This window comes from Grampus griseus (assembly GCF_964374135.1).
Source record: "Grampus griseus genome assembly, chromosome: 10".
NCBI classification, from domain to species: domain Eukaryota; kingdom Metazoa; phylum Chordata; class Mammalia; order Artiodactyla; family Delphinidae; genus Grampus; species Grampus griseus.
Window position 1 is genome coordinate 60,682,770 of NC_139004.1, and position 21,596 is coordinate 60,704,365.

General features: G+C 41.5%; 1 protein-coding gene across 1 annotated transcript in view; it reads right to left on the reverse strand.

Annotated features, from left to right (window-relative positions):
• The window catches only part of MYRIP (myosin VIIA and Rab interacting protein), a 220,482-nt gene that overhangs the window by 115,597 nt on the left and 83,289 nt on the right, over positions 1–21,596 (reverse strand). The gene's annotated exons all lie outside the window — the stretch shown is intronic.

Here is a 21,596-nt window from a genome sequence, read left to right on the forward strand (position 1 = left end):
TTCACCCCAGATGAATCTATGATGTATGTGGCAAATATTTTCTTTCATTTTGAACTTGTCTTTTCACTTTGCTTATTGGTGTCTTTCATCATTTAGAAGCGTTTAATTTTTCTGTAGTTAAATTGGTCAGTCTTTTCTTCTGTGGCTTCTGAGTGTTACATCTTGCTTATTACTCCTCCCACCCTCTACCAACCACTAATCTACTTTCTATTTCTTTGAATTTGGACATTTAATATAAATGGAATCATACCATATGTGTTTAAGGTTCATCCATGTGACAGCATGTATCAGAATTTCATTCCTTTTTATGGCCAAGTAATAGTCCATTTACAGATGTACCATATTTTATTTATCCATTCATCGACTGATAGACATCTGGGTTCTTTCTACTTTTTTGGCTATTTTGAATAATGCTGCTATTGACATTCATGTATAAGTTTTTGTGTGGACGTATCTTTTCAATCCCAGGAGTGGAATTACTGGGACATATGGTAATGCTAAATGTTTAAACTTTTAAGAAACTACCAGAGTGTTTTCCAAATCGCTGCTCCATCTTACATCCCACCAGCAACATATGAGGGTTCTGATTTTTCTGCATACTCACCAACACTTGTTATTGTCTGCCTTTTTTATTATAGCCATCCTAGGGGGTTTGAGGTGGTATCTAATTGTGCTTTTGATTTGCATTTCCCTACTAGCCATTTGTACGTAGTCTTTGGAGAAAAGTCTATTCAAATCTTTTACCCATTTTAAAATTAGAATATTTATCTTTTTCATCATTGCGTTATAAGAGTTCTTTATAATATTCTGGATACAAGTCCCTTATCAGATATATGATTGGCAAATATTTTCTCTTTCTTATATTAAACCTTATATTTTATTAGTATTTTTAGGTGCTTTTAGTACAAAGAAGGGCTGCACTAGCTCATCCCAGCCTGCTACTAGAATGGGAAATCTACATATGGTTTTATAATCTAATTTTTCACTTAACAACAACACATCATAAACATCTTTCCATGAAAATTCAAAGAGTGTTTGTAGCTTTAGCTTTCAGGTCCCCTGAGCTGGCTTACATGGCTGCCAGTATACGCACAGGGCTTTCTGCTCTGCACTGCGGTGCCCGATACTCATTTGTTTCTTGAGCATTAGAAGGGGAGACTACATCAGGCCAGCTGATAATTCTACAGGGTAAAATACTGTATATGTATACTTGGCTGAACAAAATATTTACAGGGAAACAGGACAGAAGTTTTTTTCCTTAAGACATGAAGATGTTGTTATCCAGTCCCTCAGATTTAGAATAGAAGGTGAGCTAAGTTATCAACGGCTCTGACCTCTGTAAACAATATAAGAACAGCCTCAGCAATTGACCTTCTTCTATTGATATTTCAAAGACACTGAATTAAATAGGATAAAACACCCAGGAAGGAAAGTCTTTAGGGATCAAAAAAAGCTCTGTGAACTCAATGCACAAGATCACTTGAGCTTTATGAGTTTTGTTTCCTGATACACAGGACTGCAAATGCCAATGGCATTTAAAAACTCACTGAGAGTCTAGTGATAAAACTGTACCAATTCCTCCAAAGTTTGTTCCAAGCAAATGGAGTGTTTTGAACCACAGGCTCAGTAGAGGAATGGAATGTCCTTCTTGTGAACCATCTCTCACTTCTCAGATTCTACTGCCCTATAGTACCTCATGGGAGAGGTCACTGAATTGTATAGGATAACCTGTAGTGGCTAACTGCAGAATCAACCAAGAATTATGCAAGACCAGGTACCTGCACTGAAACGTCCTGGGAAGGACCAGGCCCCCAAATGGTCAGCCATGTGGGAAAGAGTGATGGGTTTAGAGTCAGTGGCTGGGGTGTAGAGCTGAGCTCAATCACTTCTCAAAGATCCCTCCAACCTTTCTGAGCCTCTGCCTTCTGAGAGGCAACAGTAATTCCTACTTCGCAGAGTTTCCAGAGATTTTAAGTGAGCAAATCAACAATAAGCAAATAGTACTTTGCATTTTGATTAGCAAGAAATCCAATGGTCTCAGTACCCATAACATTTGATCACACTTGTTTCTATGTCAAGAAAGTTTTGTGATAGTATCTGGGCAAAAGGGCTCAATATGTATTTGTTGCTTGAGCACTGAGTGTTAGTGGGTGTGAAGTGGCATCTCATTGTGGTTTTGACTTGCATTTCCCAAGTGAGTAATGATGTTGAACACGGTTAGTCTGGTCTTTAGCAATGTCATCTAACATCTGGTTTAGCCTCTTCCCGATACATCACTCTGCAACCGACATATGAAAAGCTTATCAACATTTCATGGTTTCTGGGTCCACTGCAATGCCAGTTCTGATTCTCACCATGTGCTGAGAATGCATGCAGGCTCAATGGGGCTAGAGTGTCATAAGTTAGCTGTGTCTGCCATAGGTGTAGCAGGGACAGTGATGGCATATATGTCACTTGTTTGCTATCATAGAGACAGTAATTCTAGCCCATAGCTGTGAGCCACCACTCCATGGTCACAGGCACTGTTGTCTAGATTGCCAATTATTCACTCAGTTCACACTCACTGAGTACTTACTATTCCAGGTGCTAGGGATAAAAAGAAAACAGGACATGGTCCCTCCTCTTCATGAAACATGTATTAAAGTGGGGATTCAAATGATTACAAACTAAATAAAATATAAAACAATTATAAGTTGTAAGGCATTCTATTACAGAATAATCAGGGCACTTAGACTGAGAATGACATGGCAACCTACTTTAGACTGGGTGGTGACAGAAGTCTTCTTTGGGGAGGTGACATTTAAGTTGAGACTACAGGTTGAGAAGGGGCTAGCCCAATAGGAAAAAAAAAATAGCATAAGAGGCAGAGAGAACAGCAGAGGAAAAGAGCTTAATGTTGGGGAAAGGGGAGGGAAGACAAGACACAGGTCCTGGAAAGGAGTTTGGATCTTATCCTACGTTCAGTGGGAAGTTATTGAGGCCGGTGAGCAGAAACAGAGCAGGATCCAATTTCCGTTGTAATAGCACCTGCTGTTACATTAAGGCCAACTTCTAGGGGGCCATGTGTGGAAGCCTGGAGAGCAGTGCACTCATCTAAGTAGCTGCCTGAGGTTTGGACCAGGGTAGGAGCAGAGGAGATGGAGAGGAGTGGACAGATGCATGGCACACCTGCTGAAGGATCTGACATGGGAGCGGAGGGAAAGAATGAACCAAGAACCATTCTCAGGTTTACAGCTTTTGTGGGGAGTGAAGCGGTTTATGGAGCAAGGGAAGACTATGATAGTAGAAGCAAGTTTTACTGAAAACTATGAGGCATCTAAAGGGATTTGCCATGTGGACAATTGATAGGTGTTTGTGCATCTCAGAGGAGGGATCTGGGCCAACTGTGTAAGTTTGGGAATTATCTTCAGACACACCTCCATAAATATAGGAATGGATGAGTCACCCTAGGGAAGAGAGGGCAGCAAGGGGAAAATAAGAGAGCATAGAAACAAGCCAGGGAAACCCCAAATGTTTAAACTCAGGCTGAAACTTGAAGAGGCGAAGCCAGACAAAGAGACTGAGAAAGACACCAAAGGAAGAAGGTGTTTCAGAGAGAGAATGGCTGACTGTGTCTGCCGTGAAGGCAGAGAAGTGTCCACTGGATTTGGCAACAGGGAGGTCACAGGTGGCCCTGAAAAAAGCAATTTCACTGTGAGGGGGGTAGGGGGAGTGAGGCAGGAGCTACTGCTGTGGACTGCAGGGTGAGCAGGAGGTGAGGTAGTGGATCAATCACGGAATGACTCTGCCGGTAATGTTATAAATGTTAAGAGCAAGGCTCCAGAGGGTGAACCCAACTGATAGGAATAATAATAGTCATAATAATTTAAAAGTATGTTTTGCTTTTAATCTGTCATGGGTAATATCACTCTCTCACTGTGTAATTTCAGGCAGAATCATTTTGCTGCCCCCTGATGGTGTTATCAAAATTCATTCAAGGTTAATAGAGTTCACTGTGTCACAGTACAGAAAATAAACACTTAAAGATTCCCTCTGGATGGTGAAGTTAATAGACACACACCAAATACAATGTGATTACCAGCTCTGAAAGGAAGCAGACCATTTTAAACCAGAACTTTGGACGGTCCCTTTAGCCCCATAAACCAGAGCATCATGTTTCATATGAGCATTGTCTGTAAGGAGTTATGGGAGCTCCATCAACCTGAATTTCTTCAGACAGCTTAATAAACAATGGATGCTGGGGAGAGGGTGAGGGGCGCTGGCTCTGCTCCTGATGGCTCAAGGGGGTGAGGGTTGGGATGGTTAAAACCTTTCTGTATATTGAAACATTTTTGCTGGTTACCATCACTATGTAAGAAGAATAATGATACTGAAAAATTTGGGGGTCACTAAAGAGAGTCATAGTTTATATTTAACATGTTCAACCTCTAATCTACGAAGGAATTTACCATCACAATTCAGAAAAAAAAGTGGTAAAATGAATGCACATTTACGTAAATCACCTCTATGGAATCCACTGAAGTTTAAGTAAAAAGAATGGAAACAGACAGTAAGCTCCATGTTTCATAAAACGAAGGAATTCCCACAACCTACCACTTCTAAAATAGACTATGGAAGAAGTTTAGTTATATTTGGGATCTGGAGGGAAGATGGTGAAATCAGACACACATCCATCTTGACCTTGAGCAGAGAGAGGTATCAAAATACAAATGAGGGCACCCTAGAGGCATTATAATTCTTTCCTTGAAAAGAAGAATGGCCAGGTCACCAGAGAAGCTGGGACCTTCACCCTGTGGACTCACATCAATATCACAGTGTATCAGAGTTTCATTACAAGCCCAGGCTGGCCAGGAGCACGTGAAAAAGAAAACCCAAAGGGCATCTAGCCTGCAAGAGGGATCACACCTTCACGGTGGTAGGCTCATCAAATCAGATGAGAAATGTCTGGGCGGAACATCTCCAGCTGTAGCTGATTACCATCCCAGCTGACTTACCTTCCAGCATCGTCCCTCTCACCTGCAAACAGCTAGATCTGCTTTCCCTCCTGGGTTTTCACAAAGCAGTTATTCAATCACTACCTTCACAACTCAGGAAGGTAGGGAGGGCAATCATATTTCCCACCTCCTCAAATTAGCCATAGTGCATGAAACAGAACAGACCCTCCATTTAACCGCTATGAATGACCTCACTTAAGCAGTAGCCCAAGAGGAATGGAGGTGTGGGAGCTGAGAATAAAAGAGGCTGACTGAGAATGTTCTAGATACAAAATAAATAATACAAAATAAAGCAAGCTTTCCTTTCCACCAACCTTGCCTCTTTATTGACTTTTTAAAAAATTAATTTATTTTATTTTATTTTATTTTTGGCTGTGTTGGGTCTGTGTTGATGTGCGCGGGCTTTCTCTAGTTGCGGCGAGCGGGGGCTACTCTTCATTGTGGTGTGCAGGCTTCTCATCGCGGTGGCTTCTCTTGTTGCAGAGCTCGGGCTCTAGGTGCACGGGCTTCAGTAGTTGTGGCTCGTGGGCTCAGTAGTTGTGGTTTGCGGGCTCTAGAGCGCAGGCTCAGTAGTTGTGGCGCACGGGCTTAGTTGCTCCACGGCATGTGGAATCTTCCCGGACCAGGGCTTGAACCCGTGTCCCCTGCATTGGCAGGCGGATTCTTAACCACTGCGCCACCAGGGAGGCCCTTTACTGACTTTTGAGTGGCAAGCACCTAGTCCCACTTTTCGTAACAGATTTTGGCTCCCAACGTGAGGCCATGCTCTCGCTGTATCTGGCTCCCCGGGGTTTTCCTGAGTAGAGCCGCCGGCCATGACGACATGCCGGGATGGTTGTGATGAGCCCCCTGCTTGTGGCTAGCTGATCCTGAGAGGGGACTTGCGGGGATGTTCCTAGTAGGTGCTGAAATCATTTGTTTCGGGGATTCTCCCTGTTTCTTCCATGCTGGGCACTGACTGCCAGCATAGGCTTTTTCCTTGGTGGAACAGAAACGTGCATCGGAAAGAGCTAACGAGCTCCAAGACTAAGTCTAGCGGTGTGCACCTGGGCAAACTTCTCTTTTGAGCATGAAGTGCTAGTTGGGCATTTGAGAGTTGAGATCAATTGTGAGCATGAGGTGCTATTTGGGCATTTTGCCAGTTGGTTCCGATGTGTGTCTGACGTTGAGGACCCTTTGTGTTGGGGAAATGTTTGTTTGGGACTCCATATCGGTTATCGTCTTGGAGGATTTGTGACAGTTCTGTCTTTTGGTGTGTGAATGTGTATTCCATTTGTGTGATTGGTATTCTCATTGCCTTTTGTAAAATGGGAGATTCAGGTTCAATTCAGTAAGAAAAATTTTAGCTATGAACCTATGACTAAGAAAAAGAAAGATGATTTTTTTTTTAACACAGTGTAGCTAACAGTATTCTTCAGAGAAAACTGGTTAAGATGAAACTCTTTTGAAACTCCAAAACTGGTTCTTTTTGCATATGCAGTTAGAGAAAGCTAGCTTGATAAAAATACTGTTTTCAGAATTCTGACCCTGAGAGAACAAAAATATGCCTAAGAGAAAGCTTGAAGTTAACTCTTATCATATCCTTGAAATGCAAACACAACCCGTTCTGCCTGACACTTCAGCCTTGGGTTAATTAGTAGAACTTCAAAAGATGTTTGGGTTCATCACTTATTTGCAAAGCAGAAATAGAGACACAGACATAGAGAACAGACGTATGGATACCAAGGGGGTAAGGGAGGGTGGGATGAATTGGGAGACTGGGATTGACATATGTACAGTACTTTGTATAAAACAGATAACTAATGAGAACCTACTGTATAGCACAGGGAACTCTATTCAATGCTCTGTGGTGACCTAAATGGGAAGGAAATCCAAAAAAGAGGGGATATATGTGTACGTATAGCTGATTCACTTTGCTGTACAATAGAAACTAACACAACATTGTAAAGCAACTACAATATTAATTTAAAAAAAGATGTTTGGGTTCATTAAACACGCATCTTGTGCCACATTAAAGAGAAACTGTGCTATGAGAAAAATGTATGTTTTTAGAGGTTATGGAATATGTTCTTAAGTTTGCCAATAAGAAAATGCTGATATAACAAACAGTTCAATGACTTGTTTCTTGGTGTTGTTAAGGTCTTTTAAAGGTTAAAAATTGTAATATGTAAAAATGATAAGGGAAGCATTTCAGTGTGTAAAGCAAGTAGGATATGTGTTGTCGGTGAAAGAAGGTATAAAAAAATGAAAATATTTTTGCTGAAGGATAGAAGAAGGATTAATTTTGTCGTAAAGCTGGTTGTTTCTGGATGGGAAAAAAAGGAGAAAGAAAGTGATAAAAGTTTGTTAAAAAAAATAATGAATTTCGAGAAAAGAATTTTGTACGTTGTTAAGATAAAGATTAGATCGAATTTAATTAGATAAATGAATTTTGTTATTAATAGTAAGCTGATGCAAGACTGAGTTTGGTTTTCTCTCTGTTAAGAGAACAAAATTTTTCTAAACAAATTAGGATTATTTGGTATGTTAAATTATACAGAAAACATTGTCAAATAATAATGATAAACATTCTTAGGTTATATAAATATCATTAATATAAGTGTTCTAGAAGTTATATGAAGTTTCTAAAATTTGAGTATGTTCTGGCATTATGTTTCAGTCATACTTCTAAATTGTCTAGTGAAGTTGTCACAGAGTATAACTTAACTACTTACGATGTGTACTTGCTGGCTTTAAGACTTGCTGGCTTTACAGTACATGTGCTTGAAGCACATGTACAATGTTTGTGTGACAACTGGGTATAATTGATAAAATGTATAGGCTATAAAATGTTTCCCCATCAGCATACCTCTGTACTGGTTTGTTATGTCTGATTAGTTTTCCCCCAACGTGAATAACTAGGCCAATATATAAACAAAAAGTAGGCCTAGCACCAAGGGACGTGAATAGACCCAGAGCTGGCAACTGAGCCACTCTGGCAATGTTGGAAAAATACATTGATTATCAAAGCTCTCATGGAAGGATTTGCTATTAGAAAGGGAAAATGGTGGAAGAAATTTTCCCATATTGAGGTATGGGGAAGTCATCCTGGCTTATACATGATTAAATTAAACTTTAGGTTAACCAAAACAGCCTGTTTCTGGCCTATTAAACATATATTGTACATCTGCTTTAACCACTAAGGAAAAAAAAACACAATCAGAGAATAATACAAGGATGCATTTTGATTATTATCCTCATTGTAATATGTCTGCTAGTTTTCAAATGTCTGTCCAAGTACTATGACAAAGTAATCAGAGAGAGAGGTAATGTTTTCACAATACAAAATATTGATGCTAACCTTGTAACTCAAGATTATTTACAACTCTATGTCCATTCCCCAAATTAGGCAGGACTATGCCCCACTTCAGCAGGAAGTAGCCACGGCGGTTGTTGCCCCATTCCGTCAAAGATTTGGGGAAAATTGGAAGAGAAATGAAACTAAAACCAAGGTCCCCTGCCAAGTTTATGATTAACCTCTCTATCCAAAACTCCCTTTCTGGTTCTGTACCTGTCCCTCCTCAAGATTGAGGAATATCAAAGAAAAGGTGGGTTTGAAATGGAGCGGGACCCTATGGTCCTTCCCCCACATGTTTCCCACCTGCCTTTTGTCTATGGAAAAACTTTAGCCAAAGAATAAGTTTAATCAGAGAAGTGATAAAATGCAGAAGCAAAGGAAAGCAGTCAAGCAAGACTCAATAATAACAGTTTTGTCATTAAGCAAAGCCAAGGACATTTATTTCCTCCTCAAGGGCTAGAGATAATATTCAAAGCCATATCCTTTGAGCTGTTTTATAGATACTGAAAACTCCACCAGGTGGAAGATGTTAACTACACGATGACCAGACTGTAGCCATGACATAAGCTGCCACATGAGTCCGCACCCCCCACCCCTTTGCCAGCCTCTGAAATAAAGCAAACTTCTTTCCACCAGCTGTGCCTCTTTTTTGGCTTTTGAGCGGTAAGCAGCCAAACCCCACTTTCAGCAACAGTATGTATATATTTTAATATTTTGAAGCCAGCAGTAGGTTAACCTGAGCTGACCAGGGTCACTGACCACTGTGTGGTGGGCAGATTCACAAGAAAGCTGTTGCTGCTGTTTACACTGGACAGAGAAACATAACTAAAGTTGTGAGACAAACCGGAAATAGGGTGACCATGTATAACTACCAATCCATGTGTCTCTAGATCCCCATCATATTATGAAATACGTACGAAAAAATATATACAAAGTAAACTGGATATTAACATTGTTACAAGACCACATCTATAAGTTCTGACTTCAAATAATTTTGCTCATTAATATGGCTTCATTTCATTATTTAACTCATGGGATTTATAAGTAAATAGTTATACATTTGAATGTGAAGTAAATTTATGGAAATAAAAAAGTGCTTTTATGTCTTTACATACTAGGAACTGGCCTGAGGTTTTATTTTTCAGATGGTTCCTTCACTTAGATTAAAAGTCACTGAATGAGGATGCCTTGAGGCTGTAGCTTTTGAGCTTTCTCATTTTATGTATTTAATTGTGTTTTTTTTTTGCCTAAAAGAGCTTCTAAAGTTGGACTGGGGATTTTTTATCTTCCATATGCCCCAGGATTTCTACTTTCCTGCTTCTGATTCTGTCAGTAAAGGTTGGTTCGTGAAACCATTAAACAAAAAAGGGAAAGAACTCAGGATAGAAACTGCATCCGCCTTCAGCTGCTGCGGTGCTTTGCCTCGCCTGGGTGTAATCACAAGGCAGGTGTCTGGGTCCACACAGGAGGCTTGGGCAAACACGGTGGGAAGTGACACTGTCCCTGTGAGAAGAAGAATAAGCTCAAAGCCTGGCTATGATCTTGGTGCTATGTTAAGGTCAGACATGTGTTAATTTTCTTCCATTCTCAGGCAGCCTAAGACACTGAACCCAGAAGGAAAACCCAATCCATGATTGATGCCTGGTCATTGCAGAGGAGGAAAGACAGACGGAGGGGAGGGAAGATACCCATTCTTCTCTCCTTCCTCATTGACAGAACACTGAGTTTGAGCTGAGCCATTGCCTCCCAGAATCAAGACCAGGCTTCCCAGCATCCCTTGCAGCTACATGCAGCCATGTGACTAAGTTCTGGCCCATGAGATAAAAGTGGAAGGGAGGTGTGTTACATAGGGTGCTTACAGGGAGCTCACTCTGCCAGAAGGGGCTCCCTTTTGTCTTTCTGCTTTTCCTCCCCCATCTCATTATGTGTTCATGATGGCATGAGCTCTAGCTGCTAACCCGATCTATAATTTGACCTTGGGAATCTGTGTGGATCAAAAACAAAGGCTCTTGGGTCCTCAGTGATGTGGGGGAGCTGCCACACTAGTCCTGAACCCACCCCCTGAATTTCTTCTATGTGAAAGAGAAATAAATTCTATCCTGTTCCAGCACTGTTTATCTATTGTTATTTTGGGTTTTTCTCTTAAACACTGATAGACCTGATTCTGAGAAAGGAGAGCAGGGCAAGTGTCAAGTAGAGTGAGAGCAAAGTAAGGATGGGAAGGGGAGACTGATTGATGAGGCAGAGAGTGGCAGGGTTCTGAGCAAGATGGAATGGAAAGGAAAGCAGGATGACACAAGCAGTCTATAACGAAGATCATTTATCCCCAAAGTGGTGGCAGGGCCAGGGGAGGGATGTCAACTTGAAGCTGCCACACTGAGCTGGCGAACCAATGCAAAGCACAGCATTGTATATAGAAACACGCTAAACCCACCACAGAGTGGGGCTGGGTGTGAGGATGGTCTAAAACTGACCCAGTTGTAGGGCAACTTTCTTTGCAAGTGCTTCTGATGCCTCCTAGCTCACTGGCTCACTAGGGGCTGCTCTGTCCTTCTCTTGGAACCATGGGAAGCACAGAGGCCTGTCTATCAGGAGCCCTCATTTCACAGGACTGTGAGGTCTATAACTGTCCCCTCTATGTCTACTTGTCCCCTCTATGACTCCCTCCTTCTAGAATTTCTGGGGAGGCCCAGCGTTCCTCTGTCCTTTCTCCTCCCCTCCAGGCACCGGATGCCAGAGAAGCTCTGCTGTCACCTTGGTGGCCACTTCCCAGGGCCATCTTTCCATGAGTTCCTGGTGGCCAAATGCCTCACGTCTTGGCACTGCTCTTTCTCCTTGGCCTTGCTGTCCAGCAGAATTCCCCGAAATCTCCAGGCTCTGTGCTTCAAAACAGCCAGTACTGCCCCATTCCCACTGGCCTTTCCCTGTCTGGATATATAGCTCCCCTGATTGGCTTGCCCTTGAATGGCTAGCCATCTTCCTAGGACTCTCTCTTTTGCTGTCCTTACTTCCTAGTTCTCAGGACAGCATTCCTTTTCCTACGTTCATCCTCCCTTGGATGGAAAAAGGAAACATCATCTTTATTGAGAAAGTGCTGCATGAAGAGCACAGGTCTAGCATTGGGAAGCCTGGGAGAGAATCCTGACCTGGTATTTCAGTTCTCTGACTTCAGTTTTACTCATCTGTAATATGGGGCCAATAACGTTCACCTCACAGAATTGTTGGAAGGACTAGAAATACACACTCATAGCATCTGTACATCATGGGCATGTGATAAATCACTGTTCTTTTTTTAAAAAAAAAAAACATTGTAATGATATTCGTAGCATCAGTATGACCATTTAATGGGACCATTGAGAAATAGTTTTTCTAGGACATGGCATATCCAGTGATTTAAGGGATTTCTGATCCCAGGAGACAGCCCTGTCCATCCAGAAGAGCTATGTCCCCTTGAAGCCCATCTCAGATTGCTTCTCAGTGGGGCTGCTCAGGAAGTCCCAAGCCATCGCTCCTCCGTGGTGACCCTGCCTAGGACAGACCCTCAGTAGCAGCAGGGTCTGGCCAGCTCCACATTGGGGCTATGCAGCTCTGAGCTCCCTGTCCGCCTGACATAGCTCTCGACACTGCTGGAAACTTTACTCCAGCAAGGAACCCCTGTGCTGCTACTTCTTCCCCCTCCCTGCCCTTCCATTTGCCTTGGCTTTCCCAACAAGGAGTCCTGCCATCCCACCCCCAGCCCTGTGGCAAGGGCAGGCAGGAGGAGCTTCAAGCAAGGAGAGGGAAAATGCTCAGGAAGCAGACTGACTCAGTGGAGTCTCTGCCGGATGCATCCCTAAGGTGGCCTGGTCCTCTCTGGACACAAGGGAATGAGAAGACGAGAGGCAAAACTGACCACAGAGAACCCGAAATTCTGTACACTTCTCATTCCTTTAATAATAACACACTCGGAATAAGTGTGTTTTCTGGCTTTGGAACCGTCAGGCCTCCTGAGGTTGAATATCCACATGGAGACCTGTGATGTCAGGTGTCCCGCAGGGTCCTGCTGTAAGTACCAACATCACTGAAGAGCCCTCTCCCCAGCTCTGCCTTCCAGCACACACTCCTCTGTGTCTGAGACACCTCTTGATTCTGGAGTCACAGTTACAGTCCGTTGCCCCCACCCTGCCACCCCCTTCCTACCACACTATCCTGTTGACCTGGAGAGAAAACTGGGGCCAAAGTGGGGACCTAAAGCCTGGCTAAGCCAGAGAACAGGGTCTGAAGTTGAATACACAAAAGATCATTTGGGAAAGAGAGACAATATTAGGTTAATGGCCTTCAGAGCCTTCAGTTATACATTTTAATTTTAATAATATGTTAAAATGGGTGTCCTGAAGCCTACATCTAAATTCACCCATTGCTTTACAATTTTTACCGAATAAATTCTTCCCTTGTTGAAATTTCTATCTTTTGCTTTCATAAATGAATCCTACATAATTTATGTGGTCCTTTATTAAATAGACATATATGGAGATGCTACCTGGTGCCGTATAATGGTCTAAATGCAAGGTGGTTCAGGCATAAAAAGGGACAGAATCATGGAAGCAAATAACAGGGAGCATGAGAACTCTACCTGAAGGCCCTCCAGAGGGCTAAACTGAGCAGGGAGAGCTGGAGAAGTCTAAAATGGCATTTTTGAAAACCTGTGTGATGGTTAATGTTAGAGGTCAACTTGGCTGGGTCACAGGGTACCCAGATATTTGGTCAAACATGTCTTGATCGTGGACGGATCTAGACTGTCATACAGAGTGAAGTAAGTCAGAAAGAGAAAAACAAATATCATATATTAACGCATGTATTTGGAACCTAGAAAATGGTACAGATGAGCCGGTTTGCAGGGCAGAAGTTGAGACACAGATGTAGAGAACAGACATATGGACACCAAGGGGAGAAAACTGCAGTGGGGTGGGGATGGTGGTGTGCTGAATTGGGCGATTGGGATTGACATGTATACACTGATGTGTATAAAATTGATGACTGATAAGAACCGGCAGTACAAACAAACAAAACTAATACTAAACTTTCTTTGGGTTATTTGTTTAGAAATATGTTAATATAAATGTTTCAGACATTAAACAAAAACATGTCTTGATGTTGCTGTCGAAGTATTTTTTAGAACATCTGAATCACTAACCTTTGGGTAACGCAGATTACCTTTGGTAATGTGGGTGGGCTTCATCCAGTTAGATTTAAAAAAATTTTAATTTTATATTGGACTATAGTTGATTTACAATGTTGTGTTAGTTTCAGGTGTACAGCAAAGTGATTCAGTTATACGTATACATTTATCTATGATTTTTCAGATTCTTTTCCCATATAGGTTATTACATAGTATTGAGTAAAGTTCCCTGTGCTATACAGTAGGTCCTTGTTGATTATCTGTTTTATATATAGTAGTATGTATATGTTAATCAGTTGGATTTTTAACAAAAAGACTGGCCTCCCCCAGAGGAGAGGGAATTCTGCCAGCAAACTGCCTTTGGACTTGAGCTGCAACTCTGGGTCTCCAGCCTGCCAGCCCACCCTGCAGATTTTCGATTTACCAAGCCCCTACAATTATGTGAGTCTCTTCCTTAAAATCTCTCTCCTTCTCCCCACACACACACACACACACACACACACACACACACACCCCTACTGGTCCTGTTCCTCTGGAGGACCCTGACTACTCCATCCTGTCATGGGCAATGAGTTACATTAGGTTACCTACATACCTTACCAGCATGTGCAGAAGGTCGCCTTTCCTTATGTAGCATAGTCAACCCAGGTTCTACACTTTCTAGATCCTAAATAGAAAATATCTGGCATCCATCTACTTGTCTCCATCTTTGCCGTCACCCCCCCCCACCCCCAGTCCAACCCAGTCTCATCTCCCCTGGGACCAGGACAATGGCATCTTTCTAAACTGAAGACACTTCTTTGTCTTCCCGGATCTCCATCTCTAAACTACAGCAAAGGAGGACCTTTAAAAAATGAAAATCTGATTGGGTCACCCACCTGCTTAACATACGTTCACAGATTTCAGTTTTTCTCAAGATATAATAGGAGCCCACATGGCCTGTGAGCCTCCAAACACACCCCCTCCCCTGATGCTCTAACCACACCGCCTCTTCAGTTTCTTGCTATTCTTTGAAAATGCCATGTTCTTGCCTTTTCTGAGGCTTTTCCATATCATCTCTCTTCTTGAAAGCTCCTCTTGCCAATATCCACTCAGCCCAAGTCCATTCACTCTCCGCCACTTCACCATGAAAGGCCTTCCCTCATCCTTCAGAGTAAACTAAGTCCCGCTGTGATTCTCTCTCATAGCACTTAAGTTTTCTCCTTGACAAACATTTCACAATTTCTAATTATAAATGTGTGTATGTACATTATATTTACATTTTAGTATATTTTGTTTAATGTCTGTTTCGCCGCTATAGACTCAATTACAAAGGAGATTTGCAAAGTATTACACGATATTACACATACTGTGTTGCAAAATATAGTCAAGATACTCAGCAGATGAGTATGACATGTGTCCAACACCACTGGCATACTCAAACCTGGGCCATTAGCTGTGAGGAGCCACGCTGCTATGATCCCGTCACGAAATATTTCATTTTGATGCCCATGAAGTCAAATCACATTGTTTCAGATCACCTGCCTATGAAGCCTATTTTCTATGTTTTAATACTCTCATCTGTATCACTTTGAAAACCATGATTGTTCTAGCTTATTAATTTCATGCATCTGCTTTGACATTGGAGCCATGAACAAAGAGAGGGTGTATTGGCCAACGAAGCCAGAGAATGAACATAATTAATTATAGAAATAACACCTGATGGTAAAATGAATTCTGAGACATAAACAAGTGTTATTTCATGCATTGAACAAATATTGACTTGATACTGGCTTTCTCATAGCACTGTGTCAGGTACTATGGGTCACAGAGGTGGATTAATAAGACAGGAGCCTGCAACGTACGGAAGCAGATGAACACGGAACTCCCAAAACAAGGGGGATTAGGAAGAAGCAGGATGTGGATGACCCGGCATGAGCCCAACACAGGGTGGGCCAGATTCCATGGCCTGCAGTGGAACTCTGACCCTACAGCACAGACCACTTTCATCCTGTCCCAGCATCATGGCGGAGGGTGGAAACCCATCCTGGACATTGCAGATTTCTTTCTGACAAGGCTTCTGCTTTGTGGCTCTAAGTTCTATCAAATATATAGTCTCTAACATTTTGCTGGTTCCTTTGACTAGTGTAAGACCCTCAGGTAAAGGTAAAAAAGTATAATACTTTAAAAGTTTGGAAGAGAAGACATCAGGGTGGTACAGCAGAAAGTTTAGGAACTCAGAGCCAGACATGCCTGCACTGACATCCACTGAATTGAAACATGTTCATGGATACCTAAGGGGTTTCAAGAAGTAGGGCTCTAGAAGAGCTGTATACTCTCTGAAATTGTCTGAAGTTTTTGCATAGTAAAAAAAATTGTCCAAAAGGAAAGATGGCAGATGGGAATAGTAGGAATTTCATAAACATCACAGTCAGACTTGGGCAGACCTGGCCCTGGGCAAATTATTCATGTACACACCCCTCCAAGCTTAGTTTTCAGGTCAGAAAAACAATATGAATTATACCATGTGGCCAGAGGTATGAGCTTTTCAGAAACAGGAATAGGAATACAATAATCCCAATACTAAATGAGTGCGGACCTCACCTGGTTGGGGAGGCATCTTCATTCACATCAGGGTGTGCCAAAAGATGGGAGGAGAAAGAGTAGACAGAGCTAGCCACAAAAGTATAGACTCTTCAAAAATTGTTGGAATGGAGACAAGTGCACGAAGGGAAGCCAGACCATTGCCTTCTCTTTACTCTACCATGCTTTATCCACAGCGATCATTGTAAGTCAGTGCGTTAAATTTCCAATGCTTTCCAATGCCTCAAGCAGACCAATTTCTTAACTCTGGTCTCCAACTCTCAAGTTGTTCTGAATCAGCAAACTCCTGAGCCAAGAGATTCAACCCACACACAAGCAGGTCTTCAGTGTGCCCATCATCTCTGGGGAGCCCCCAAAAGGGTCTCACTCATAAGCCTATTTTCTTTCTGTGCTCCCACTGTCACCTGGAGATATCCTCTCTCTGTAAAGTTCTTGAAGATGCCTCACAGGCTGCCACTCAGAGAGAGGTCACCAATTCCCACACAGAGCAAGACAAACATGCTGGTACAGGTTGCTGCCTTATTTCACCCTAATGGGTTGTTCTCAACTGTTACCTTCAACATTGTTTCTTTCTCACCTTCTCTGCCTTGTTCCAGTTTGTCATCCTCTTCCTGATTCTACTCTTCCTGCACATTCTTTAGCTTCCAAATGCCATTTACCTGCCTGAAGTAACTATGTATCAGTTAAGATTCATGTCAGTAAGCCACCTGGATGACTTACATGGATTAATTGGAAAACTGAGGTGACATTTTATCAGCTAGTAAATGCTAGAGTTTAGTTTCATGGTGCCATTGAAAGAAATTACCTATCAACATATATACGCATGTAGATTTAGATATTTCTTTTAATAGTTTATGGCTATTGATTGACTTTAATATATGGCCTGGAGTGGCTTTAATCTCCCTCTATCCTTCTGCTCACCTGGTCTCAGCTCTGCCTGTTGCCAAGCATATTCTTATGTCCCTGAGGCAGAAGGGTGGGGCTTCTGTCGTGTTTGCTTGTGGGTCTTTATAGTGGTAGGATAATAATGGAGTCCAGTTTCAAAATCATTTCCTTAAAATGAAGTTTAAAATGGGGCAGAGGGGACTGCTCTACACCATAAGTCAACCACCCTTGCACTCTCATGCCTCAAGTTCTCATCTAGTCCTTTTGTCAACATTGATCAAATGCCTTTAATGAACTTTGCCTCATGCATAAGAATAAGGTACCACTTGTACCCTTGAGGAGGGACTGACACAGTAGCCACAAACTGTAGTACCTCCTAGAGGATGTAGTACTGAGCCCCTAGCAGTGTGTTCTCTGTGAGCTCTGAAGACCTGGCATCATCTTGCATGGGGCTTCCGAAGGCAAAAACCTAGCATTCTCCCGGACTCTTCTCTTCCTCTCGTCCATGATGTCCAATCAGTCACCATGGCCTATTGGATCTACCCTGAAATACCTCTTGAATCTGCTCATTTCTCTCCATTGCCACTGCTACCAGGCTAGTCCAAGCCACCATGTCTTATTGCAGTCACCTCTTTTCTGGTCTATCCCAGTTCTGCTGCCTGTCCAGTCACAGGGAGAGCCAGGATGATCTTTCAGAAATGCCGATATAATAAGTCACTCCCAGGCTTAAAACCTTGTGATGTCTGGCCTTCTCACTCCTCTAATCCCAGCACCTGGCCCAGAGCCTGACACACAAAGGTGCTCAGCAGTGTTTGTTGAATGAGTGACTGAAGGAATTTGGTTGTAGTTATTATGTGGTTATTCTCTGACTCTGAAAGTGTAAGAACTCAGTGGTTCCTACCATTTCTTTATGAGGCAAAACCCAATGAGAACAGCAAAATAACCCCCACTCTGCATGGATAATATCACTGGTAGCTGCACTTCCCAGTGGGAGAAACTTGAGTGAGAAGAATATCTCTCCATATAGGCTTATGCCAAGTTATTTATTTATTTATGGAACTGTCTCCAAAAGTTTCCATATCCTTTACCATTTAAGAAACCATGTCTGAAGGCCTCTGCCCATCACTTTCTCATTGTGAGCCTACAGGCAACCACTTTCACAATTTTTGCCAAAAGTGTATATCAATGTTATTACTATTAACTTAAAAGTTTTCTTTTAATCATCTCACCTACAAAACCTTAAATATCATCATTTTGACTAATTCTAAGCATTTACGTCCATGAAATATTGGACTAGATATGTTTGTTAAATTTTCTTCTAATACACATTAAAACAAAAACATAACTAGTAATATAAAAAATGTTTAGTCCTGCACCACCTACATTCATCTGGTCTACCAGCCATGGTCCACATGCTACACTTTGGGAAATGCTCCTACAAGAAATTTATGAAAAATATGACTGAATTGCAGAAGCTTCTAATGTTTCCCAGGTATCCAGATCCAGGGTAGGAGAAAGGAGGACGTAACCTGCTGTTTCTATTCTCAGAGCATCATTAGGAAAAATGAACAAGCGTGTATAATGTCCATCTGGAAAACCTTGCAGGAGACCCATCATCATAGCTGTGGACTGCCCAGGGATATTATGGGGGTGACCAGCCACACGAGAGAGACTTTATGACAGTCTCATCAGGTTTCTTGGCTTATAATCTGATCTTTACCTCACAAAATTAAGACTCACAATAAATTAAGGAAGGAAAAGAAAGCAACTTACAGACCTTCAAGTTCAAGTCCCACAGGTACCTCCAGGGTGAGGCTGTGTGTAAGGATACACTGAAACTCTCCCTGTGACATGGCCTGGAGACTAGCTTCATGCATGATTGAAGGGACTCCAGGGGCTGTCTGTGTGGGGTTTTTACTTGACTCTCTGACTTTTGAACTTAAAACACAAGTCATGGGCTTCCCTGGTGGCGCAGTGGTTAAGAGTCCGCCTGCCAATGCAGGGGACACGGGTTCGTGCCCCGGTCCGAGAAGATCCCACATGCCGCAGAGCGGCTAGGCCCATGAGCCATGGCCGCTGAGCCTGCGCGTCCGGAGCCTATGCTCCGCAACGGGAGAGACCACAACAGTGAGAGGCCCGCGTACCACAAACAAACAAACAAACAAACAAAAAAACACAAGTCAGCCATGCCATGGGAAGGAAGGAGCTTTTTCTGGGAAGAGCAGATGCTGTTTGTGGCACAACCTCTACAGTGAAATGTCGACAGCAGTTTACTTGGAAACACTCAGAATTGTCTTTATGATAATATTTCAGATTGCAGTAAGCAAGTGGTATACATTTATTTATGTTATAAGTTTACACTTCTAAGTTCTTTTTGCATTTTTAAGTTCTGTGTCTGAAATTCCACTTTGTTTGACGTGTTTATACTTGAAGTCAAGTTAGTTAAATTTATACTTGAAGTTATAAACACTTATAAAAGAAGTGTTTATGCTTTAAGTTATACTCAAAGTCATCTTTTCAATTATTAAGTTTGTTAGGTCCACTTAGTAGGCAAATTAAAAGCAGGCAGACACATGATTCAAAATGATGTCATTATTATTATTATTTAAAATTTTTTTATTTTATATTGGTGCATAGTTGATTAACAATGTTGTATTAGTTTCACATGTACAGCAAAGTGATTCAGTTATACATATACATGTATCTATTCTTTTTTGAATTCTTTTCCCATTTAGGTTGTCACAGTATATTGAGCAGAGTTCCCCGTGCTATACAGTAGGTCCTTGTTGGTTACCTATTTTAAATATAGTAGTGTGTATATGTTAATCCCAAACTCCCAATTTATCCCCCCCACACCTTTCCCCTTTGGTAACTATAAGTTGGTTTTCTAAGTCTGTGAGTCTGTTTCTGTTTTGTAAATAAGTTCATTTGTTATCATTTTTTTTAGATTCCGCATATAAGTGATATCATATGATATTTGTCTCTGTCTGATTTACTTCACTTAGTATGATAATCTCTAGGTTCATCCATGTTGCTGCAAATGGCATTATTTCGTTGTTTTTAATGGCTGAGTAATATCCCATTGTATATATGTACCACATCTTCTTTATCCATTCATCTGTCAATGGACATTTAGGTTGCTTCCATGTCTTGACTATTGTAAATAGTGCTACAATGAACATTGGGGTGCATGTATCCGTTTGAAACATGTTTTTCTCTGGATATATGGCCAGAAGTGGATTACTAGATCATATGGTAGCTCTATTTTTAGTTTTTTAAGGAACCTCCATACTGTTCTCCATAGTGACTGTACCAATTTACATTCCCACTAACAGTGTAAGAGAGTTCCCTTTTTTCCACACCCTTTCCAGCATTTATTATACTTTCTGATGATGGCCATTCTGACTGGTGTGAGGTGACACCCCATTGTAATTTTGATTTGCATTTCTCTAATAATCAGCAATGTTGAGCATCTTTTCATGTGCCTCTTGGCCATCTGTTATGTCTTCTTTTGAGAAATGTCTGTTTAGGCCTTCTGCTCATTTTTTGATTGGGTTGTTTGTTTTTTTTGATATTGAGTTGCATGAGCTGTTTGTAAATTTTGGATATTAATCCCTTGTCGGTCTCGTCACTTGCAAATATTTTCTCCTATTCTGTGGGTTGTCTCTTCATTTTGTTTATAGTTTCCTTTGCTGTGCAAAAGCTTTTGAGTTTCATTAGGTCCCATTTGTTTATTTTTGTTTTTATTTCCATTACTCTAGGAGATGGATCAAAAAAGATATTGCTGCAATTTATGTCAAAGAGTGTTCTGCCTATATTTTCTTCTAAGAGTTTTATAGTATCAGGTCTTACATTTAGGTCTTTAATCCATTTTGAGTTTATTTTTGTGTATGGTATTAAAGAAAGTTCTAATTTCATTCCTTTACGTGTAGCTGTCCAGTTTTCCCAGCACCCAAAATGATGTCTGAAATCATGGTAAAGAAAGTAACTGGAAGGTTGACAATCTTGAAGGCTAAGTGGAGTTAGCACTAAGTGGAATAAGTCTTATAACCCAAAGGATCAGGTCTGCTGTGCCCACCCCTCTCATGCCCTGAAATGCTGGGATTACTGCATCTGCCCACACTTAATGTCTAGTCATCTGCTCTTAGAAGGAAGATAGAGCATATTTGGTGGTGGAAAGATGAAGTTGTTTGCTTTCAATTGTTTCTGTTTTCTTACTGAATTAAGAAAAGATTTAATTAATTAAAATTAATTAAAATTAATTAATTAATTAATTTAAAACCCTTGGAAAAATAAAGATCAAAATGTTAACAGTGTTTATCTTTGGCTAGAGAGTAGCTCCTACTCTCTTTAAAATGGAAGCTGCTCATCTTCAAAGAGAGGCAAAGATTAGACTAATGTGACTTAAGCCTTAATTTCTCTGTTAAAACACTGAGTAGAGGAGGGGATAAATGAGTGGTGGCTGGCTGACTTTTCTCTTAGGGCCAGTTTACTTCCAGTTGAAATTTCAATTACTGGCTCATTATTATTATTATTATTTTTGCGGTACGCGGGCCTCTCACTGTTGTGGCCTCTCCCGTTGCGGAGCACAGGCTCCGGACGCACAGGCTCAGCGGCCATGGCTCACGGGCCCAGCCAC